The sequence below is a fragment of the Heterodontus francisci genome, chromosome 5 (genome assembly GCF_036365525.1).
Source record: "Heterodontus francisci isolate sHetFra1 chromosome 5, sHetFra1.hap1, whole genome shotgun sequence".
NCBI classification, from domain to species: Eukaryota; Metazoa; Chordata; class Chondrichthyes; order Heterodontiformes; family Heterodontidae; genus Heterodontus; species Heterodontus francisci.
Genome location: NC_090375.1, coordinates 5568788 through 5594405, shown reverse-complemented (window position 1 = coordinate 5594405; position 25618 = coordinate 5568788). Strand labels below are relative to the sequence as shown.

The window sequence follows — 25618 nt, the reverse complement described above, 5'->3', positions numbered from 1 at the left end:
AGAAACATCTTAACAACAATAAAGGATGCTGCAAGAGCGACTGTAAGAAACGCAGTACCCCAGTGTTTTACAGTGACATAAATATCCCTGTCCCCACCAGTACTGTACCCCAGTGTCATACAGTGACAGACCTGTCCCCACCAGTACTGTACCCCAGTGTTATACAGTGACAGACCTGTCCCCACCACTGCTGCACCCCAGTGTCATACAGTGACAGACCTGTCCCCACCAGTACTGTACCCTAGTGTTATACAGTGACAGACCTGTGCCCACCAGTACTGTACCCCAGTGTTATACAGTGACAGACCTGTCCCCACCAGTACTGTACCCCAGTGTCATACAGTGACAGACCTGTCCCCACCAGTACTGTACCCCAGTGTTATACAGTGACAGACCTGTCCCCACCAGTACTGTACCCCAGTGTTATACAGTGACAGACCCATCCCCACCAGTACTGTACCCCAGTGTAATACATTGAGAGACCCGTCCCCACCAGTACTGTACCCCAGTGTCATACAGTGACAGACCTGTCCCCACCAGTACTGTACCCCAGTGTTATACAGTGACTGACCTGTCCCCACCACTGCTGCACCCCAGTGTTATACAGTGACAGACCTGTCCCCACCAGTACTGTACCCCAGTGTCATACAGTGACAGACCTGTCCCCACCAGTACTGTACCCCAGTGTTATACAGTGACAGACCTGTCCCCACCAGTACTGTACCCCAGTGTTATACAGTGACAGACCCATCCCCACCAGTACTGTACCCCAGTGTAATACATTGAGAGACCCGTCCCCACCAGTACTGCACCCCAGTGTTATATAGTGTCAGACCTGTCCCCACCAGTACTGTACCCCAGTGTTATACAGTATCAGACCTGTCCCCACCAGTACTGTACCCCAGTGTTATACAGTGACAGACCAGTCCCCACCAGTACTGCACCCGCGTTATAGTGTCAGACCTGTCCCCACCGGTACTGTACCCCAGTGTTACAGTGACAGACCTGTCCCCACCAGTACTGTACCCCAGTGTTATACAGTGACAGACCTGTCCCCACCAGTACTGTACCCCAGTGTTATACAGTGACAGACCTGTCCGCACCAGGACTGTACCCCAGTGTCACACAGTGACAGACGTGTCCCCACCGGTACAGCACCCCAGTGTAAGACAGTGTCAGATCTGTCCCCACAAGCACTGTACCCGTGTTACACAGCAACAGACCTGTCCCCACCAGTACTGTACCCCAGTGTTATACAGTGACAGACCTGTCCGCACCAGTACTGTACCCCAGTGTTAGACAGCAACAGAACTGTCCCCACCAGTACTGTACCCCAGTGTTATACAGTGTCCGACCTGTCCCCACCAGTACTGTACCCCAGTGTGATACAGTGACAGACCCGTCCCCACCAGGACTGCACCCGTGTTATCCAGTGAGCGACCTGTACCCACCAGTACTGTACCCCAGTGTTATACAGTGACAGATCTGTCCCCACCAGTACTGTATCCCAGTGTAATACAGTGACAGACAGGTCCCCACCAGTACTGTACCCGTGTTACACAGGGACAGACCTGTCCCCACCAGTACTGTACCCCAGTGTTACACAGTGACAGACCTGTCCCCACCAGTACTGTACCCCAGTGTCATACAGTGACAGATCCGTCCCCACCAGTACAGTACCCCAGTGTTATACAGTCTCAGCCCTGTCCCCACCAGTACTGTACTCCAGTGTTACACTGTGTCAGACCTGTCCCCACCAGTACTGTACCCCAGTGTTATAGTGACAGATCTGTCCCCACCAGTACTGTACCCCAGTGTTATACAGTGTCAGACCTGTCCCCAACAGTACTGTACCCCAGTGTTATAGTGTCAGACCTGTCCCCACCAGTACTGTACCCCAGTGTTATACAGCAACAGACCCGTCCACACCAGTACTGTATGCTAGTGTTATACAGTGTCAGACCTGTCCCCACCAGTACTGTACCCCAGTGCTATACAGTGACAGACCTGTCCACACAAGTACGGTACCCCAGTGTTATACAGTGACAGACCTGTCCCCCCAAGTACTGTACCCCAGTGTCATTCAGTGACAGACCTGTCCCCACCAGTACTGTACCCCAGTGTTATACAGTGACAGACCTGTCCCCACCAGTACTGTACCCCAGTGTCATACAGTGACAGACCTGTCCCCCCCAGTACTGTACCCCAGTGTCATAGTGACAGACCTGTCCACACCAGTACTGTACCCCAGTGTTATACAGTGACAGACCTGTCCCCACAAGTACTGTACCCCAGTGTTATACAGTGACAGACCTGTCCCCACCAGTACTGTACCCCAGTGTTATACAGTGACAGACCTGTCCCCACCAGTACTGTCCCCCAGTGTTATCGTGACAGACCTGTCCCCACCAGTACTGTACCCCAGTGTTATACAGTGTCAGAGCTGTCCCCTCCAGTACTGTACCCCAGTGTTATACAGTGTCAGACCTGTCACCACCAGTACTGTCTGTACCCCAGTGTTATACAGTGACAGACCTGTCCCGACCAGTACTGTGCCCCAGTGTTATACAGTGTCAGACCTGTCCCCACCAGTACTGTACCCCAGCGATATCCAGTGTCAGACCTTCCCCACCAGTACTGTACCCCAGTGTTATACAGTGACAGACCCATCCCCACCAGTACTGTACCCCAGTGTAAGACATTGACAGACCCGTCCCCACCAGTACTGTACACCAGTGTTATACAGTGTCAGACCTGTCCCCACCAGGACTGTACCTCAGTATTATACAGTGACACAACCGTCCCCACCAGTACTGTACCCCAGTGTTATCCAGTGACAGACCTGTCCCCACCAGTACTGTACCCTAGTGTTATACAGCAACGGACCTGTCCCCACCAGTACTGTACCCCAGTGTTACACAGTGACAGACCTGTCCCCACGAGTGCTGGACCCCAGTGTTATACAGCAACAGAACAGCCCCGACCATTACTGTACCCCATGGTTATACAGTGTCCGACCTGTCCCCACCAGTACTGTACCCCAGTGTGATACAGTGACAGACACGTCCCCACCAGTACTGTACCCGTGTTACACAGGGAAAGACCTGTCCCCACCAGTACTGTACCCCAGTGTTATACAGTGACAAACCTGTCCCCACCATTACTGTACCCCAGTGTCATACAGTGACAGATCCGTCCCCACCAGTACAGGACCCCAGTGTTCTGCAGTCTCAGACCTGTCCCCACCAGTACTGTACCCCAGTGTTATACAGTGTCAGACCTGTCCCCACCAGTACTGTACACCAGTGTTATAGTGACAGATCTGTCCCCACCAGTACTGTACCCCAGTGTTTTCCAGTGTCAGACCTGTCCCCACCAGTACTGTACCCCAGTGTTATCCAGTGTCAGACCTGTCCCCACCAGTACTGTACCCCAGTGTTATAGAGCAACAGACCCGTCTCCACCAGTACTGTATGCTAGTGTTATACAGTGTCAGACCTGTCCCCACCAGTACTGTACCCCAGTGTTATGCAGTGACAGACCTGTCCACACAAGTACTGTACCCCAGTGTTAGACAGTGTCAGACCTGTCCCCACAAGTACTGTACCCCAGTGTTATACAGTGTCAGACTGGTCCCCACCAGTACTGTACCCCAGTGTTATACAGTGACAGACCTGTCCCCACAAGTACTGTACCCCAGTGTTATACAGTGACAGACCTGTCCACACCAGTACTGTACCCCAGTGTTAAACAGTGAAAGACCTGTCCCCACCAGTACTGTACCCCAGTGTTATAGTGACAGACCTGTCCCGACCAGTACTGTACCCCAGTGTTATACAGTGACAGACCCATCCCGACCAGCACTGTACCCCAGTGTAATACATTGACAGACCCGTCCCCACCAGTACTGCACCCCAGTGTTATATAGTGTCAGACCTGTCCCCACCAGTACTGTACACCAGTGTTATACAGTGTCAGACCTGTCCCCACCAGTACTGTACCCCAGTATTATACAGTGACACACCCGTCCCCACCAGTACTGTACCCCAGTGTAATACAGTGACAGACCTGTCCCCACCAGTACTGTACCCTAGTCTTATACAGCGACAGACCTGTCCCCACCAGTACTGTACCCCAGTCTTATACAGTGACAGACCGTCCCCACCAGGACTGTACCCCAGTGTTATACAGTGACAGACCTGTCCCCACCAGTACTGTACCCCAGTGTTACACAGTGACAGATCTGTCCCCACCAGTGCTGGACCCCAGTGTTATACAGCAACAGAACTGTCCCCACCAGTACTGTACCCCAGTGTCATACAGTGTCCGACCTGTCCCCACCAGCACGGTACCCCAGTGTGATACAGTGACAGACCCGTCCCCACCAGTACTGTACCCCAGTGTTATACAGTGAACGACCTGTACCCACCAGTACTGTACCCCAGTGTTATACAGTGAAAGACCAAACCCCACCAGTAGTGTACCCCAGTGTAATACAGTGACAGACCAGTCCCCACCAGTACTGCACCCATGTTATATTGTCAGACCCGTCCCCACCAGTACAGTACCCCAGTGTTTTACAGTGTCAGACCCATCCCCACCAGTACTGTACCCCAGTGTAATACAGTGTCAGACCTGTCCCCACCAGTACTGTACCCCAGTGTTATACAGTGACAGACCCGTCCCCACCAGTAATGTACCCACGTTACACAGCGACAGACCTGTCCCTACCAGTACAGAATCCCAGTGTCATACAGTGACAGACCTGTCCCCACCAGCACTGTACCCCAGTGTCATACAGTGACAGACCTGTCCCCACCAGTACTGTACCCCAGTGTTATACAGTGACAGACCAGTCCCCACAAGTACTGTACCCCAGTGTTATACAGTGACAGACCTGTCCCCACCAGTACTGTACCCCAGTGTTATACAGTGAAAGACCTGTCCCCACCAGTACTGTACCCCAGTGTTATAGTGACAGACCTGTCCCCACCAGTACTGTACCCCAGTGTTATACAGTGTCAGAGCTGTCCCCACCAGTACTGTACCCCAGTGTTATACAGTGTCAGACCTGTCCCCACCAGTACTGTACCCCAGTGTTATAGTGACAGACCTGTCCCCACCAGTACTGTACCCCAGTGTTATACAGTGTCAGAGCTGTCCCCTCCAGTACTGTACCCCAGTGTTATTCAGTGACAGACCTGTCCCCACCAGTACTGTACCCCAGTGTTATACAGTGTCAGACCTGTCCCCACCAGTACTGTACCCCAGCGTTATACAGTGTCAGACGGTCCCAACCAGTACTGTACCCCAGTGTTATACAGTGACAGACCCATCCCCACCAGTACTGTACCCCAGTGTAATACAGTGACAGACCCGTCCCCACCAGTACTGCACCCCAGTGTTATATAGTGTCAGACCTGTCCCCACCAGTACTGTACCCCAGTGTTATACAATGTCAGACCTGTCCCCATCAGTACTGTACCCCACTATTATACAGTGACACAACCGTCCCCACCAGTCATGTACCCCAGTGTTATACAGTGACAGAACTGTCCCCACCAGTACTGTACCCTAGTGTTATACAGCGACAGACCTGTCCCCACCAGTACTGTACCCCAGTATTATACAGTGACAGACCCGTCCCCACCAGTACTGTACCCCAGTGTTAGACAGTGACAGACCTGTCCCCACCAGTACTGTACCCCCGTGTCACACAGTGACAGACCTGTCCCCACCAGTACTGTACCCCAGTGTTATACAGTGTCCGAACTGTCCCCACCAGTACTGTACCCCAGTGTGATGCAGTGACAGACCCGTCCCCACCAGTACTGTACCCGTGTTGTACAGTGAACGACCTGTACCCACCAGTACTGTACCCCAGTGTTACACAGTGTCAGACCTGTCCCCACCACTACCGTACCCCAGTGTTATACAGTGTCAGACCTGTCCCCACCAGGACTGTACCCCAGTGTGATACAGTGACAGACCGTCCCCACCACTACTGTACCCCAGTGTTATACAGTGACAGACCTGTCCCCACCAGTACTGTACCCCAGTGTTACACAGTGACAGACCTGTCCCCACCAGTGCTGGACCCCAGTGTTATACAGCAACAGAACTGTCCCCACCAGTACTGTACCCCAGTGTCATACAGTGTCCGACCTGTCCCCACCAGCACTGTACCCCAGTGTGATACACTGACAGACCCGTCCCCACCAGTACTGTACCCCAGTGTTATACAGTGAACGACCTGTACCCACCAGTACTGTACCCCAGTGTTATACAGTGAAAGACCAATCCCCACCAGTAGTGTACCCCAGTGTAAAACAGTGACAGACCAGTCCCCACCAGTACTGCACCCATGTTATATTGTCAGACCTGTCCCCACCAGTACTGTACCCCAGTGTTTTACAGTGTCAGACCCATCCCCACCAGTACTGTACCCCAGTGTAATACAGTGTCAGACCTGTCCCCACCAGTACTGTACCCCAGTGTTATACAGTGACAGACCCGTCCCCACCAGTAATGTACCCACGTTACACAGCGACAGACCTGTCCCTACCAGTACAGAATCCCAGTGTCATACAGTGACAGACCTGTCCCCACCAGCACTGTCCCCCAGTGTCATACAGTGACAGACCTGTCCCCACCAGTACTGCACCCCAGTGTTATACAGTGACAGACCTGTCCCCACAAGTACTGTACCCCAGTGTTATCCAGTGACAGAACTGTCCCCACCAGTACTGTACCCCAGTGTTATAGTGACAGACCTGTCCCCACCAGTACTGTACCCCAGTGTTATACAGTGTCAGAGCTGTCCCCTCCAGTACTGTACCCCAGTGTTATACAGTGTCAGACCTGTCCCCACCAGTCCTGTACCCCAGTGTTATAGTGACAGACCTGTCCCCACCAGTACTGTACCCCAGTGTTATACAGTGTCAGAGCTGTCCCCTCCAGTACTGTACCCCAGTGTTATACAGTGACAGACCTGTCCCCACCAGTACTGTACCCCAGTGTTATACAGTGTCAGACCTGTCCCCACCAGTACTGTACCCCAGCGTTATACAGTGTCAGACGGTCCCAACCAGTACTGTACCCCAGTGTAATACAGTGACAGACCCATCCCCACCAGTACTGTACCCCAGTGTAATACAGTGACAGACCCGTCCCCACCAGTACTGCACCCCAGTGTTATATAGTGTCAGACCTGTCCCCACCAGTACTGTACCCCAGTGTTATACAGTGACACAACCGTCCCCACCAGTACTGTACCCCAGTGTTATACAGTGACAGACCCATCCCCACCAGTACTGTACCCCAGTGTAATACAGTGACAGACCCGTCCCCACCAGTACTGCACCCCAGTGTGATATAGTGTCAGACCTGTCCCCACCAGTACTGTACCCCAGTGTTATACAATGTCAGACCTGTCCCCACCAGTACTGTACCCCAGTGTTATACAGTGACACAACCGTCCCCACCAGTCCTGTACCCCAGTGTTATACAGTGACAGAACTGTCCCCACCAGTACTGTACCCTAGTGTTATACAGCAACAGACCTGTCCCCACCAGTACTGTACCCCAGTATTATACAGTGACACAACCGTCCCCACCAGTCCTGTACCCCAGTGTTATACAGTGATAGAACTGTCCCCACCAGTACTGTACCCTAGTGTTATACAGCGACAGACCTGTCCCCACCAGTACTGTACCCCAGTATTATACAGTGACAGACCCGTCCCCACCAGTACTGTACCCCAGTGTTATACAGTGACAGACCTGTCCCCACCAGTACTGTACCCCAGTGTTACACAGTGACAGACCTGTCCACACCAGTACTGGACCCCAGTGTTACACAGCAACAGAACTGTCCCCACCAGTACTGTACCCCAGTGTTATACAGTGTCCGACCTGTCCCCACCAGTACTGTACCCCAGTGTGATACAGTGACAGACCCGTCCCCACCAGTACTGCACCCGTGTTATACAGTGAACGACCTGTACCCACCAGTACTGTACCCCAGTGTTACACAGTGTCAGACCTGTCCCCACCAGTACCGTACCCCACTGTTATGCAGTGTCAGACCTGTCCCCACCAGGACTGTACCCCAGTGTGATACAGTGTCAGACCTGTCCCCACCAGTAGTGTACCCCAGTGTTAGACAGCGTCAGACCTGACCCCTCCAGTACTGTACGCCAGTGTTATACAGTGGCAGACCTGTCCCCACCAGTACTGTACCCCAGTGTTATACAGTGTCACACCTGTCCCCACCAGTACTGTACCCCAGTGTTATACAGTGACAGACCCATCCCCACCAGTACTGTGCCCCAGTGTAATACAGTGACAGACCAGTCCCCACCAGTATTGCACCCGTGTTATAGTGTCAGACCTGTCCCCACCAGTTCTGTACCCGTGTTAGACTGCGTCAGAGCTGTCCCCTCCAGTACTGTACCCCAGTGTTATACAGTGTCAGACCTGTCCCCACCAGTACTGTACCCCAGTGTTATACAGTGTCAGACCAGTCCCCACCAGTACCGTACCGCAGTGTAAGACAGTGTCGGACCTGTCCCCACAAGCACTGTACCCCAGTGTTATACAGCGACAGACATATCCCCAGCAGTACTGTTCCCGTGTTAGACAGCGTCAGAGCTGTCCCCTCCAGTACTGTACCCCAGTGTTATACAGTGTCAGACCGTCCCCACCAGTACTGTACCCCAGTGTTATGCAGTTACAGACACGTCCCCACCAGTACTGTACCCGTGTTACACAGGGACAGACCCGTCCCCACCAGTACTGTACCCGAGTGTTATACAGTGACAGACCTGTCCCCAACAGTACTGTACCCCAGTGTCATACAGTGACAGATCTGTCCCCACCAGTACTGTACCCCAGTGTTATACAGTGTCAGACCTGTCCCCACCAGGACTGTACCCCAATGTTATCCAGTGTCAGACCTGTCCCCACCAGTACTGTACCCCAGTGTTATAGAGCAACAGACCCGTCCCCACCAGTACTGCATGCTTGTGTTATACAGTGTCAGACCTGTCCCCACCAGTACTGTACCCCAGTGTTATAGAGCAACAGACCCATCACCACCAGTACTGAATCCCAGTGTCATACAGTGACAGACCTGTCCCCACCAGTACTGTACCGCAGTGTCATACAGTGACAGACCTGTCCCCACCAGTACTGTACCAAAGTGTTATACAGTGAGAGACCTGTCCCCACAAGTACTGTACCCCAGTGTTATACAGTGTCCGACCTGTCCCCACCAGTACTGTAGCCCAGTGCAATACAGTGTCAGACCTGTCCCCACCAGTACTGTACCCCAGTGTTATACAGTGACAGACCCGTCCCCACCAGTAATGTACCCGTGTTACACAGCGACAGACCTGTCCCCACCAGTACTGAATCCCAGTGTCATACAGTGACAGACCTGTCCCCACCAGCACTGTACCCCAGTGTCATACAGTGACAGACCTGTCCCCACCAGTACTGTACCCCAGTGTTATACAGTGACAGACCTGTCCCCACAAGTACTGTACCCCAGTGTTATACAGTGACAGACCTGTCCCCACCAGTACTGTACCCCAGTGTTATACAGTGAAAGACCTGTCCCCACCAGTACAGTACCCCAGTATTATAGTGACAGACCTGTCCCCACCAGTACTGTAACCCAGTGTTATACAGTGTCAGAGCTGTCCCCTCCAGTACTGTACCCCAGTGTTATACAGTGTCAGACCTGACCCCTCCAGTACTGTACGCCAGTGTTACACAGTGGCAGACCTGTCCCCACCAGTACTGTAACCCAGTGTTAGAAAGTGTCAGACCTGTCCCCACCAGTACTGTACCCCAGCGTTATACAGTGACAGACCTGTCCCCACCAGTACTGTACCCCAGTGTTATACAGTGACAAACCTGTCCACACCAGTACTGTACCCCAGTGTTATACAGTGACAGACCCATCCCCACCAGTACTGTACCCCAGTGTTATATAGTGTCAGACCTGTCCCCACCAGCACTGTACCCCAGTGTTATACAGTGTCAGACCTGACCCCACCAGCACTGTACCCCAGTGTCATACAGTGACAGACCTGTCCCCACCAGTACTGTACAAAGAACAAAGAACAAAGATAATTACAGCACAGGAACAGGCCCTTCGGCCCTCCAAGCCTGCGCCGATCCAGATCCTCTCTCTAAACATGTCGCCTATTTTCTAAGGTTCTGTATCTCTTTTCTTCCTGCCCATTCATGTATCTGTCTAGATACATCTTAAAAGACTCCATCGTGCCCGCATCTACCACCTCCGCTGGCAATGCGTTCCAGGTGCCCACCACCCTCTGCGTAAAGAACTTTCCACGCATATCCCCCCTAAACTTTTCCCCTTTCACTTTGAACTCGTGTCCTCTAGTAATTGAAACCCCCACTCTGGGAAAAAGCCTCTTGCTATCCACCCTGTCAATACCTCTCATGATTTTGTGCACCTCAATCAGGTCCCCCCTCAACCTCCGTCTTTCTAATGAAAATAATCCTAATCTGCTCAACCTCTCTTCATAGCTAGCGCCCTCCATACCAGGCAACATCCTGGTGAACCTCCTCTGCACCCTCTCCAAAGCATCCACATCCTTTTGATAATGTGGCGACCAGAACTGTACGCAGTATTCCAAATGTGGCCGAACCAAAGTCCTATACAACTGTAACATGACCTGCCAACTCTTGTACTCAATGCCCCGTCCGATGAAGGAAAGCATGCCGTATGCCTTCTTGACCACTCTATTTACCTGCGTTGCCACCTTCAGGGAACAGTGGACCTGAACACCCAAATCTCTCTGGACATCAATTTTCCCCAGGACTTTTCCATTTACTGTATAGTTCACTCTTGAATTGGATCTTCCAAAATGCATCACCTCGCATTTGCCCTGATTGAACTCCATCTGCCATTTCTCTGCCCAACTCTCCAATCTATCTGTACCGCAGTGTTATACAGTGACAGACCTGTCCCCACAAGTACTGTACCCCAGTGTTATACAGTGACAGACCTGTCCCCACCAGTACTGTACCCCAGTGTTATACAGTGAAAGACCTGTCCCCACCAGTACAGTACCCCAGTATTATAGTGACAGACCTGTCCCCACCAGTACTGTAACCCAGTGTTATACAGTGTCAGAGCTGTCCCCTCCAGTACTGTACCCCAGTGTTATACAGTGTCAGACCTGACCCCTCCAGTACTGTTCGCCAGTGTTATACAGTGGCAGACCTGTCCCCACCAGTACTGTACCCCAGTGTTAGACAGTGTCAAACCTGTCCCCACCAGTACTGTACCCCAGTGTTAGACAGTGTCAGACCTGTCCCCACCAGTACTGTACCCCAGTGTTAGACAGTGACAAACCTGTCCACACCAGTACTGTACCCCAGTGTTATACAGTGACAAACCTGTCCACACCAGTACTGTACCCCAGTGTTATACAGTGACAGACCCATCCCCACCAGTACTGTACCCCAGTGTAATACAGTGACAGACCCGTCCCCACCAGTACTGCACCCCAGTGTTATATAGTGTCAGACCTGTCCCCACCAGCACTGTACCCCAGTGTTATACAGTGTCAGACCTGACCCCACCAGTACTGTACCCCAGTATTATACAGTGACACAACCGTCCCCACCAGTACTGTACCCCAGTGTGATACAGTGACAGACCTGCCCCCACCAGTACTGTACCCTAGTGTTATACAGTGACAGACCTGTCCCCACCAGTACTGTCCCCCAGGATTATACAGTGACAGACCCGTCCCCAGCAGTACTGTACCTCAGTGTTATACAGTGACAGACCTGTCCCCACCAGTACTGTCCCCCAGTGTTGCACAGTGACAGACCTGTCCCCACCAGTACTGGACCCCAGTGTTATACAGCAACAGAACTGTCCCCACCAGTACTGTACCCCAGTATTATACAGTGACAGACGGTCCCAACCAGTACTGTACCCCAGTGTTATACAGTGACAGACCCATCCCCACCAGTACTGTACCCCAGTGCAATACAGTGACAGACCCGTCGCCACCAGTACTGCACCCCAGTGTTATATAGTGTCAGACCTGTCGCCACCAGTACTGTACCCCAGTGTTATACAATGTCAGACCTGTCCGCACCAGTACTGTACCCCAGTATTATACAGTGACACAACCGTCCCCACCAGTCCTGTACCCCAGTGTTATACAGTGACAGAACTGTCCCCACCAGTACTGTACCCTAGTGTTATACAATGTCAGACCTGTCCCCACCAGTACTGTACCCCAGTATTATACAGTGACAGAACCGTCCCCACCAGTACTGGACCCCAGTGTTATACAGCAACAGAACTGTCCCCACCAGTACTGCACCCCAGTGTTATATAGTGTCAGACCTGTCCCCACCAGCACTGTACCCCAGTGTTATACAGTGTCAGACCTGACCCCACCAGTACTGTACCCCAGGATTATACAGTGACACAACCGTCCCCACCAATACTGTACCCCAGTGTGATACAGTTACAGACCTGCCCCCACCAGTACTGTACCCTAGTGTTATACAGTGACAGACCTGTCCCCACCAGTACTGTACCCCAGGATTATACAGTGACAGACCCGTCCCCACCAGTACTGTACCTCAGTGTTATACAGTGACAGACCTGTCCCCACCAGTACTGGACCCCAGTGTTATACAGCAACAGAACTGTCCCCACCAGTACTGTCCCCCAGTGTTGCACAGTGACAGACCTGTCCCCACCAGTACTGTACCCCAGTGTTACACAGTGTCAGACCTGTCCCCACCAGTACTGTACCCCAGTGTTATACAGTGACAGACCTGTCCCCACCAGTACTGTACCCCAGCGGTACACAGTGAAAGACCTGTCCCCACCAGTACTGTACACCAGTGTTATACAGCGACAGACCTGTCCCCACCAGTACTGTACCCCAATGTTATACAGTGACAGACCTGTCCCCACCAGTACTGTACCCCAGTGTTATACAGTGACAGACCTGTCCCCACCAGTACTGTACCCCAGTGTTACACAGTGACAGACCTGCCCCACCAGTACTGGACCCCAGTGTTATACAGCAACAGAACTGTCCCCACCAGTACTGTGCCCCTGTGTTAGACAGTGTCCGACCTGTCCCCTCCAGTACTGTACCCCAGTGTGATACAGTGACAGACCCGTCCCCACCAGGACTGTACCCGTGTTATACAGTGAACGACCTGTACCCACCAGTACTGTACCCCAGTGTTACACAATGTCAGAACTGTCCGCACCAGTACTGTACCCCAGTGTATTAGTGTCAGACCCATCCCCACCAGTACTGTACCCCTGTGTAATACAGTGTCAGACCTGTCCCCAACAGTACTGTTCCCCAGTGTTCTACAGTGTCAGACATGTCCCCACCAGTACTGTACACCAGTGTTATACAGTGACAGACCCATCCCCACCAGTACTGTGCCCCAGTGTAATACAGTGACAGACCAGTCCCCACCAGTACTGCACCCGTGTTATAGTGCCAGACCTGTCCCCACCGCTACTGTACCCCAGTGTTATACAGTGACAGACCTGTCCCCACCAGTACTGTACCCCAGTGTTATACAGTAACAGACCTGTCCCCACCAATACTGTACCCCAGTGTTATACAGTGACAGACCTGTCCCCACCAGGACTGTACCACAGTGTCACTCAGTGACAGAAATGTCCCCACCAGTACTGTACCCCAGTGTTATACAGCGTCAGACCTGTCCCCACCAGTACTGTACCCCAGTGTTCTACAGTCTCGACCTGTCCCCACCAGTACTGTACCCCAGTGTTATACAGTGTCAGACCTGTCCCCACCAGGACTGTACCCCAGTGTTATCCAGTGTCAGACCTGTCCCCACCAGTACTGTACCCCAGTGTTATAGAGCAACAGACCCGTCCCCACCAGTACTGTACCCCAGTGTTATGCAGTGTCAGACCAGTCCCCACAAGTACTGGACCCCAGTGTTATACAGTGACAGACCTGTCCTCACCAGAACTGTACCCCAGTGTCATACAGTAACAGACCAGTCCCCACCAGTACTGCACCCGTGTTATCGTGTCAGACCTGTGCCCACCGGTACTGTACCCCAGTGTTATACAGTGACAGACCTGTCCCCACCAATACTGTACCCCAGTGTTATACAGTAACAGACCTGTCCCCACCAGTACTGTACACCAGTGTTATACAGTGACAGACCTGTCCCCACCAGGACTGTACCACAGTGTCACTCAGTGACAGACCTGTCCCCGCAGTACTGTACCCCAGTGTTATACAGTGTCAGACCTGTCCCCACCAGTACTGTACACCAGTGTTATACAGTGACAGACCTGTCCCCACCAGGACTGTACCACAGTGTCACTCAGTGACAGACCTCTACCCGCAGTACTGTACCCCAGTGTTATACAGTGTCAGACCTGTCCCCACCAGTACTGTACCCCAGTGTTATACAGTGTCAGACCTGTCCCCACCAGTACTGTACCCCAGTGTTATACAGAGACAGACATATCCCCACCAGTACTGTACCCCAGTGTAATACAGTGACAGACCAGTCCCCACCAGTACTGTACCCCACTGTTATACAATGACAGACCTGTCCCCACCAGGACTGTACCGCAGTGTCACTCAGTGACAAACCTGTCCCAACCTGTACTGTACCGCTGTGTAAGACAGTGTCAGACCTGTCCCCACCAGTACTGTACCCCAGTGTTATACAGTGACAGACCTGTCCCCACCAGTACTGTACCCGAGTGTTATACAGCGACAGACCTGTCCCCACCAGGACTGTACCGCAGTGTAAGACAGTGTCAGACCTGTCCCCACCAATACTGTTCCCCAGTGTTATACGGTGACAGACCTGTCCCCACCAGTACTGTACCCCAGTGTCATACAGTGACAGACCTGTCCCCACCAGTACTGTACCCTAGTGTCATACAGTGACACATCTGTCCCCACCAGTACTGTACCCCAGTGTGAGACAGTGACAGACCTGACCCCACAAGTACTGTACCCCAGTGTTATACAGTGACAGACCTGTCCCCACCAGTACTGTACCCCAGTGTTATAGTGACAGACCTGTCCCCACCAGTACTGTACCCCAGTGTTATCCAGTGTCAGAGTTGTCCCCTCCAGTACTGTACCCCAGTGTGATACAGTGTCAGACCTGTCCCCACCAGTACTGTACCCCAGTGCTATACAGTGAGAGACCTGTCCACACCAGTACTGTACCCCATTGTTATACAGTGTCAGACCTGTCCCCACCTGTACTGTACCCCAGCGTTATACAGTGTCAGACCGTCCCCACCAGTACCGTACCCCAGTGTTATACAGTGACAGACCCATCCCCACCAGTACTGTACCCCAGTGTAATACAGTGACAGACCCGTCCCCACCAGCACTGCACCCCAGTGTTATATAGTGTCAGACCTGTCCCCACCAGTACTGTACCCCAGTGTTATGAAGTGTCAGACCTGTCCCCACCAGTACCGTACCCCAGTATTATACAGTGACAGACCCCTCCCCACCAGTACTGTACCCCAGTGCTATACAGTGACAGACCTGTCCCCACCAGTACTGTACCCGAGTGTTATACAGCGACAGACCTGTCCCCACCAGGACTGTACCCCAGTATTATACAGTGACAGACCTGTCCCCACCAGTACTGTACCCCAGTGTTACACAGTGACAGACCTGTCCCCACCAATACTGTACCCCAGAGTTAAACAGCAACAGAACTGTCCCCACCAGTACTGTACCCCAGTGTCATACAGTGTCCGACCTGTCCCCACCAGTACTGTACCCCAGTGTGATACAGTGATAGACCCGTTCCCACCAGAATTGTACCCGTGTTATACAGTGACAGACCCGTCCCCACCAGTACTGTACCCGCATTACACAGCGTCAGACCTGACCCCTCCAGTACTGTACGCCAGTGTTATACAGTGTCAGACCTGTCCCCACCAGTATGGTACCCCAGTGTTATACAATGTCAGACCTGTCCCCACCAGTACTGTACCCCAGTGTTATACAGTGACAGACCCGTCCCCACCAGCACTGCACCCGTGTTATAGTGTCAGCCCTGTCCCCACCAGTACTGTACCCCAGTGTTATACAGTGACAGACCTGTCCCCACCAGTACTGTACCCCAGTGTTATACAGTGACAGACCTGTCCCCACCAGTACTGTACCCCAGTGTTATACAGTGACAGACCTGTCCCCACCAGGACTGTACCACCGTGTCACTCAGTGACAGACCTGTTACCACCAGTACTGTACCCCAGTGTGATACAGTGTCAGACCTGTCCCCACCAGGACTGTACCACCGTGTCACTCATGACAGACCTGTCCCCACCAGTACTGTACCCCAGTGTTATGCAGTGTCAGACCAGTCCCCACCAGTACTGTACCCGTGTTGGACAGCGTCAGAGCTGTCCCCTCCAGTAAAGTACTCCAGTGTTATACAGTGTCAGACCTGTCCCCAACAGTACTGCACTCCAGTGTTATGCAGTGTCAGACCTGTCCCCACCAGTACTGTACCGCAGTGTAAGACAGTGTCAGACCTGTCCCCACAAGCACTGTACCCCAGTGTTATACAGTGACAGACCTGTCCCCACCAGGACTGTACCCCAGTGTTACAGTGACAGACCTGTCCCCACCAGTACTGTACCCCAGTGTTACACAGTGACAGACCTGTCCCCACCAGTACTGTACCCCAGTGTTATAGTGTCCGACCTGTCCCCACCAGTACTGTACCCCAGTGTGATACAGTGACAGACCCGTCCCCACCAGTACTGTACCCGTGTTATACAGTGAACGACCTGGACCCACCAGTACTGTACCCCAGTGTTACACAGTGTCAGACCTGTCCCCACCAGTACTGTACCCCAGTGTTAGACAGTGTCAGACCTGTCCCCACCAGTACTGTACCCCAGTGTTATACAGTGTCAGACCTGTCCCCACCAGTACTGTACCCCAGTGTTATACAGTGACAGACCCATCCCCACCAGTACTGTGCCCCAGTGTAATACAGTGACAGACCAGTCCCCACAAGTACTGCACCCGTGTTATAGTGTCAGACCTGTCCCCACCGGTACTGTACCCCAGTGTTATACAGTGACAGACCCATCCCCACCAGTACTGTGCCCCAGTGTAATACAGTGACAGACCAGTCCCCACAAGTACTGCACCCGTGTTATAGTGTCAGACCTGTCCCCACCAGTACTGTACCCCAGTGTTATACAGTGACAGACCTGTCCCCACCAGTACTGTACCCCAGTGTTATCCAGTGACAGACCTGTCCACACCAGTACTGTACCCCAGTGTTAGACAGCATCAGACCTGACCCCTCCAGTACTGTACGCCAGTGTTATACAGTGGCAGACCTGTCCCCACCAGTACTGTACCCCAGTGTTATACAGTGTCAGACCTGTCCCCACCAGTACTGTACCCCAGTGTTATACAGTGACAGACCCATCCCCACCAGTACTGTGCCCCAGTGTAATACAGTGACAGACCAGTCCCCACCAGTACTGCACCCGTGTTATCGTGTCAGACCTGTGCCCACCGGTACTGTACCCCAGTGTTATACAGTGACAGACCTGTCCCCACCAATACTGTACCCCAGTGTTATACAGTGACAGACCTGTCCCCACCAGTACTGTACCACAGTGTCACTCAGTGACAGACCTGTCCCCGCAGTACTGTACCCCAGTGTTATACAGTGTCAGACCTGTCCCCACCAGTACTGTACACCAGTGTTATACAGTGACAGACCTGTCCCCACCAGTACTGTACACCAGTGTCACTCAGTGACAGACCTGTCCGCACCAGTACTGTACCCCAGTGTTATACAGAGACAGACATATCCCCACCAGTACTGTACCCCAGTGTAATACAGTGACAGACCAGTCCCCACCAGTGCAGTACCCCACTGTTATACAATGACAGACCTGTCCCCACCAGGACTGTACCGCAGTGTCACTCAGTGACAGACCTGTCCCAACCTGCACTGTACCGCAGTGTAAGACAGTGTCAGATCTGTCCCCACCAGTACTGTACCCCAGTGTTATACAGTGACAGACCTGTCCCCACCAGTACTGTACCCGAGTGTTATACAGCGACAGACCTGTCCCCACCAGGACTGTACCGCAGTGTAAGACAGTGTCAGACCAGTCCCCACCAATACTGTTCCCCAGTGTTATACGGTGACAGACCTGTCCCCACCAGTACTGTACCCAAGTGTCATACAGTGACAGACCTGTCCCCACCAGTACTGTACCCCAGTGTCAAACAGTGACAGATCTGTCCCCACCAGTACTGTACCCCAGTGTGAGACAGTAACAGACCTGTTCCCACCAGTACTGTACCCCAGTGTAAGACAGTGACAGACCTGTCCCCACCAGTACTGTACCCCAGTGTTATAGTGACAGACCTGTCCCCACCAGTACTGTACCCCAGTGTTATCCAGTGTCAGAGTTGTCCCCTCCAGTACTGTAACCCAGTGTGATACAGTGTCAGACCTGTCCCCACCAGTACTGTACCCCAGTGTTATACAGTGAGAGACCTGTCCACACCAGAACTGTACCCCATTGTTATACAGTGTCAGACCTGTCCCCACCTGTACTGTACCCCAGCGTTATACAGTGTCAGACCGTCCCCACCAGTACCGTACCCCAGTGTTATACAGTGACAGACCCATCCCCACCAGTACTGTACCCCAGTGTAATACAGTGACAGACCCGTCCCCACCAGCACTGCACCCCAGTGTTATATAGTGTCAGACCTGTCCCCACCAGTACTGTACCCCAGTGTTATGAAGTGTCAGACCTGTCCCCACCAGTACCGTACCCCAGTATTATACAGTGACAGACCCCTCCCCACCAGTACTGTACCCGAGTGTTATACAGCGACAGACCTGTCCCCACCAGGACTGTACCCCAGTATTATACAGTGACAGACCTGTCCCCACCAGTACTGTACCCCAGTGTTACACAGTGACAGACCTGTCCCCACCAATACTGTACCCCAGAGTTAAACAGCAACAGAACTGTCCCCACCAGTACTGTACCCCAGTGTCACACAGTGTCCGACCTGTCCCCACCAGTACTGTACCCCAGTGTGATACAGTGATAGACCCGTTCCCACCAGTACTGTACCCGTGTTATACAGTGACAGACCCGTCCCCACCAGTACTGTACCCGCGTTACACAGCGTCAGACCTGTCCCCACCAGTATGGTACGCCAGTGTTATACAATGTCAGACCTGTCCCCACCAGTACTGTACCCCAGTGTTATACAGTGACAGACCAGTCCCCACCAGCACTGCACCCGTGTTATAGTGTCAGCCCTGTCCCCACCAGTACTGTACCCCAGTGTTATACAGTGACAGACCTGTCCCCACCAGTACTGTACCCCAGTGTTATACAGTGACAGACCTGTCCCCACCAGTACTGTACCCCAGTGTTATAGTGTCAGACCTGTCCCCACCAGTACTGTACCCCAGTGTTATAGTGTCAGACCTGTCCCCACCAGTACTGTACCCCAGTGTTATACAGAGACAGACACATCCCCACCAGTACTGTACCCCAGTGTAATACAGTGACAGACCAGTCCCCACCAGTACAGTACCCCACTGTTATACAATGACAGACCTGTCCCCACCAGGACTGTACCGCAGTGTCACTCAGTGACAGACCTGTCCCAACCTGCACTGTACCGCAGTGTAAGACAGTGTCAGACCTGTCCCCACCAGTACTGTACCCCAGTGTTATACAGTGACAGACCTGTCCCCACCAGTACTGTACCCGAGTGTTATACAGCGACAGACCTGTCCCCACCAGGACTGTACCGCAGTGTAAGACAGTGTCAGACCTGTCCCCACCAATACTGTTCCCCAGTGTTATACGGTGACAGACCTGTCCCCACCAGTACTGTACCCCAGTGACAGACCTGTCCCCACCAGTACTGTACCCCAGTGTCATACAGTGACAGATCTGTCCCCACCAGTACTGTACCCCAGTGTGAGACAGTAACAGACCTGTTCCCACCAGTACTGTACCCCAGTGTTATACAGTGACAGACCTGTCCCCACCAGTACTGTACCCCAGTGTTATAGTGACAGACCTGTCCCCACCAGTACTGTACCCCAGTGTTATCCAGTGTCAGAGTTGTCCCCTCCAGTACTGTACCCCAGTGTGATACGGTGTCAGACCTGTCCCCACCAGTACTGTACCCCAGTGCTATACAGTGAGAGACCTGTCCACACCAGAAGTGTACCCCATTGTTATACAGTGTCAGACCTGTCCCCACCTGTACTGTACCCCAGCGTTATACAGTGTCAGACCGTCCCCACCAGTACCGTACCCCAGTGTTATACAGTGACAGACCCATCCCCACCAGTACTGTACCCCAGTGTAATACAGTGACAGACCCGTCCCCACCAGCACTGCACCCCAGTGTTATATAGTGTCAGACCTGTCCCCACCAGTACTGTACCCCAGTGTTATGAAGTGTCAGACCTGTCCCCACCAGTACCGTACCCCAGTATTATACAGTGACAGACCCCTCCCCACCAGTACTGTACCCGAGTGTTATACAGCGACAGACCTGTCCCCACCAGGACTGTACCCCAGTATTATACAGTGACAGACCTGTCCCCACCAGTACTGTACCCCAGTGTTACACAGTGACAGACCTGTCCCCACCAATACTGTACCCCAGAGTTAAACAGCAACAGAACTGTCCCCACCAGTACTGTACCCCAGTGTCACACAGTGTCCGACCTGTCCCCACCAGTACTGTACCCCAGTGTGATACAGTGATAGACCCGTTCCCACCAGTACTGTACCCGTGTTATACAGTGACAGACCCGTCCCCACCAGTACTGTACCCGCGTTACACAGCGTCAGACCTGTCCCCACCAGTATGGTACGCCAGTGTTATACAATGTCAGACCTGTCCCCACCAGTACTGTACCCCAGTGTTATACAGTGACAGACCAGTCCCCACCAGCACTGCACCCGTGTTATAGTGTCAGCCCTGTCCCCACCAGTACTGTACCCCAGTGTTATACAGTGACAGACCTGTCCCCACCAGTACTGTACCCCAGTGTTATACAGTGACAGACCTGTCCCCACCAGTACTGTACCCCAGTGTTATACAGTGACAGACCTGTCCCCACCAGGACTGTACCACCGTGTCACTCAGTGACAGACCTGTTACCACCAGTACTGTACCCCAGTGTGATACAGTGTCAGACCTGTCCCCACCAGGACTGTACCACCGTGTCACTCATGACAGACCTGTCCCCACCAGTACTGTACCCCAGTGTTATGCAGTGCCAGACCAGTCCCCACCAGTACTGTACCCGTGTTGGACAGCGTCAGAGCTGTCCCCTCCAGTACAGTACCCCAGTGTTATACAGTGTCAGACCTGTCCCCACCAGTACTGTAACCCAGTGTTATGCAGTGTCAGACCTGTCCCCACCAGTACTGTACCGCAGTGTAAGACAGTGTCAGACCTGTCCCCACAAGCACTGTACCCCAGTGTTATACAGTGACAGACCTGTCCCCACCAGTACTGTACCCCAGTGTTACAGTGACAGACCTGTCCCCACCAGTACTGTACCCCAGTGTTATACAGTGACAGACCTGTCCCCACCAGTACTGTACCCCAGTGTTACACAGTGACAGACCTGTCCCCACCAGTACTGTACCCCAGTGTTATACAGCAACAGAACTCTACACACCAGTACTGTACCCCAGTATGATACAGTCACAGACCAGTCCCCACCAGTACTGTACCCCAGTGTTATACAGTGACAGACCTGTCCCCACCAGTACTGTACCCCAGTGTTACACAGTGACAGACCCATCCCCACCAGCACTGTGCCCCAGTGTTATACAGTGACAGACCCATCCCCACCAGTACTGTGCCCCAGTGTAATACAGTGACAGACCACTGCCCACCAGCACTGCACCCGTGTTATAGTGTCAGCCCTGTTCCCACCAGTACTGTACCCCAGTGTTATGCAGTGACAGACCTGTCCCCACCAGTACTGTACCCCAGTGTTATGCAGTGACAGACCTGTCCCCACCAGTACTGTACCCCAGTGTTATGCAGTGACAGACCTGTCCCCACCAGTACTGTACCCCAGTGTTATGCAGTGACAGACCTGTCCCCACCAGTACTGTACCCCAGTGTTATACAGTGTCAGCCCTGTCCCCACCAGTACTGCACTCCAGTGTTATGCAGTGTCAGAACTGTCCCCACCAGTACTGTACCGCAGTGTAAGACAGTGTCAGACCTGTCCCCGCAATCACTGTACCCGTGTTATACAGCGACAGACATATCCCCAGCAGTACTGCACTCCAGTGTTATACAGTGTCAGACCTGTCCCCACCAGTACTGCACTCCAGTGTTATGCAGTGTCAGACCTGTCCCCACCAGTACTGTACCCCAGTGTTATACAGTGTCAGACCAGTCCCCACCAGTACTGTACCCGTGTTAGACAGCGTCAGAGCTGTCCCCTCCAGTACTGTACCCCAGTGTTATACAGTGACAGACCTGTCCCCACCAGTACTGTACCCCAGTGTTATACAGTGACAGACCTGTCCCCACCAGGACTGTACCACAGTGTCACTCAGTGACAGACCTGTCCCCGCAGTACTGTACCCCAGTGTTATACAGTGTCAGACCTGTCCCCACCAGTACTGTACCCGTGTTAGACAGCGTCAGAGCTGTCCCCTCCAGTACTGTACCCCAGTGTTATACAGTGTCAGACCTGTCCCCACCAGTACTGTACCCCAGTGTTATACAGTGTCAGACCTGTCCCCAGCAGTACTGTACCGCAGTGTGAGACAGTGTCAGACCTGTCCCCACCAGTACTGTACCCCAGTGTTTAGCAGAGACAGACATATCCCCACCAGTACTGTACCCCAGTGTAATACAGTGACAGACCAGTCCCCACCAGTACTGTACCCCAGTGTTATACAGTGAAAGACCTGTCCCCACCAGTACTGTACCCCAGTGTTATACAATGACAGACCTGTCCCCACCAGGACTGTACCGCAGTGTCACTCAGTGACAGACCTGTCCCCACCAGTACTGTACCCCAGTGTTATACAATGACAGACCTGTCCCCACCAGGACTGTACCGCAGTGTCACTCAGTGACAGACCTGTCCCCACCAGTACTGTACCGCAGTGTAAGACAGTGTCAGACCTGTCCCCACAAGCACTGTACCCCAGGGTTATACAGCGACCGACATATCCCCACCAGTACTGTACCCCAGTGCTGCACAGTGACAGACCGGTCCCCACCAGTACTGTACCCCAGTGTTATAGTGACAGACCTGTCCGCACCAGTACTGTTCCCCAGTGTTAGACAGTGACAGACCTGTCCCCACCAGTACTGTACCCCAGTGTTATACAGTGACAGACCAGTCCCCACCAGCACTGCACCCGTGTTATAGTGTCAGCCCTGTCCCCACCAGTACTGTACCCCAGTGTTATACAGTGACAGACCTGTCCCCACCAGTACTGTACCCCAGTGTTATACAGTGACAGACCTGTCCCCACCAGTACTGTACCCCAGTGTTATACAGTGACAGACCTGTCCCCACCAGGACTGTACCACCGTGTCACTCAGTGACAGACCTGTTACCACCAGTACTGTACCCCAGTGTGATACGGTGCCAGACCTGTCCCCACCAGTACTGTACCCCAGTGTTATGCAGTGTCAGACCAGTCCCCACCAGTACTGTACCAGTGTTGGACAGCGTCAGAGCTGTCCCCTCCAGTACAGTACCCCAGTGTTATACAGTGTCAGACCTGTCCCCAACAGTACTGCACTCCAGTGTTATGCAGTGTCAGACCTGTCCCCACCAGTACTGTACCGCAGTGTAAGACAGTGTCAGACCTGTCCCCACAAGCACTGTACCCCAGTGTTATACAGTGACAGACCTGTCCCCACCAGTACTGTACCCCAGTGTTACACAGTGACAGACCTGTCCCCACCAGTACTGTACCCCAGTGTTATACAGTGACAGACCTGTCCCCACCAGTACTGTACCCCAGTATGATACAGTCACAGACCAGTCCCCACCAGTACTGCACCCCAGTGTTATACAGTGACAGACCTGTCCCCACCAGTACTGTATCCCAGTGTTATACAGTGACAGACCCATCCCCACCAGTACTGTGCCCCAGTGTTATACAGTGACAGACCCATCCCCACCAGTACTGTGCCCCAGTGTAATACAGTGATAGACCACTGCCCACCAGCACTGCACCCGTGTTATAGTGTCAGCCCTGTTCCCACCAGTACTGTACCCCAGTGTTATACAGTGACAGACCTGTCCCCACCAGGACTGTACCACCGTGTCAGTCAGTGACAGACCTGTTACCACCAGTACTGTACCCCAGTGTGATACAGTGTCAGACCTGTCCCCACCAGGACTGTACCACCGTGTCACTCATGACAGACCTGTCCCCACCAGTACTGTACCCCAGTGTTATGCAGTGTCAGACCAGTCCCCACAAGCACTGTACCCCAGTGTTATACAGTGACAGACCTGTCCCCACCAGTACTGTACCCCAGTGTTATACAGTGACACACCTGTCCCCACCAGTACTGTACCCCAGTGTTATACAGTGATAGACCCGTTCCCACCAGTACTGTACCCGTGTTATACAGTGACAGACCCGTCCCCACCAGTACTGTACCCGCGTTACACAGCGTCAGACCTGACCCCTCCAGTCCTGTACGCCAGTGTTATACAATGTCAGACCTGTCCCCACCAGTACTGTACCCCAGTGTTATACAGTGACAGACCCGTCCCCACCAGCACTGCACCCGTGTTATAGTGTCAGCCCTGTCCCCACCAGTACTGTACCCCAGTGTTATACAGTGACAGACCTGTCCCCACCAGTACTGTACCCCAGTGTTATACAGTGAAAGACCTGTCCCCACCAGTACTGTACCCCAGTGTTATACAGTGACAGACCTGTCCCCACCAGGACTGTACCACCGTGTCACTCATGACAGACCTGTCCCCACCAGTACTGTCCCCCAGTGTTATGCAGTGTCAGACCAGTCCCCACCAGTACTGTACCCGTGTTGGACAGCGTCAGAGCTGTCCCCTCCAGTACAGTACCCCAGTGTTATACAGTGTCAGACCTGTCCCCAACAGTACTGCACTCCAGTGTTATGCAGTGTCAGACCTGTCCCCACCAGTACTGTACCGCAGTGTAAGACAGTGTCAGACCTGTCCCCACAAGCACTGTCCCCCAGTGTTATACAGTGACAGACCTGTCCCCACCAGTACTGTACCCCAGTGTTACAGTGACAGACCTGTCCCCACCAGTACTGTACCCCAGTGTTATACAGTGACAGACCTGTCCCCACCAGTACTGTACCCCAGTGTTACACAGTGACAGACCTGTCCCCACCAGTACTGTACCCCAGTGTTATACAGCAACAGAACACTACCCACCAGTACTGTACCCCAGTATGATACAGTCACAGACCAGTCCCCACCAGTACTGTACCCCAGTGTTATACAGTGACAGACCTGTCCCCAC

General features: G+C 53.1%; 1 protein-coding gene across 1 annotated transcript in view; it reads right to left on the bottom strand.

The window, feature by feature from the left end:
* Window positions 1–25618, bottom strand: part of fastk (Fas-activated serine/threonine kinase) — a 223642-nt gene that overhangs the window by 174978 nt on the left and 23046 nt on the right. The window lies entirely within an intron of this gene.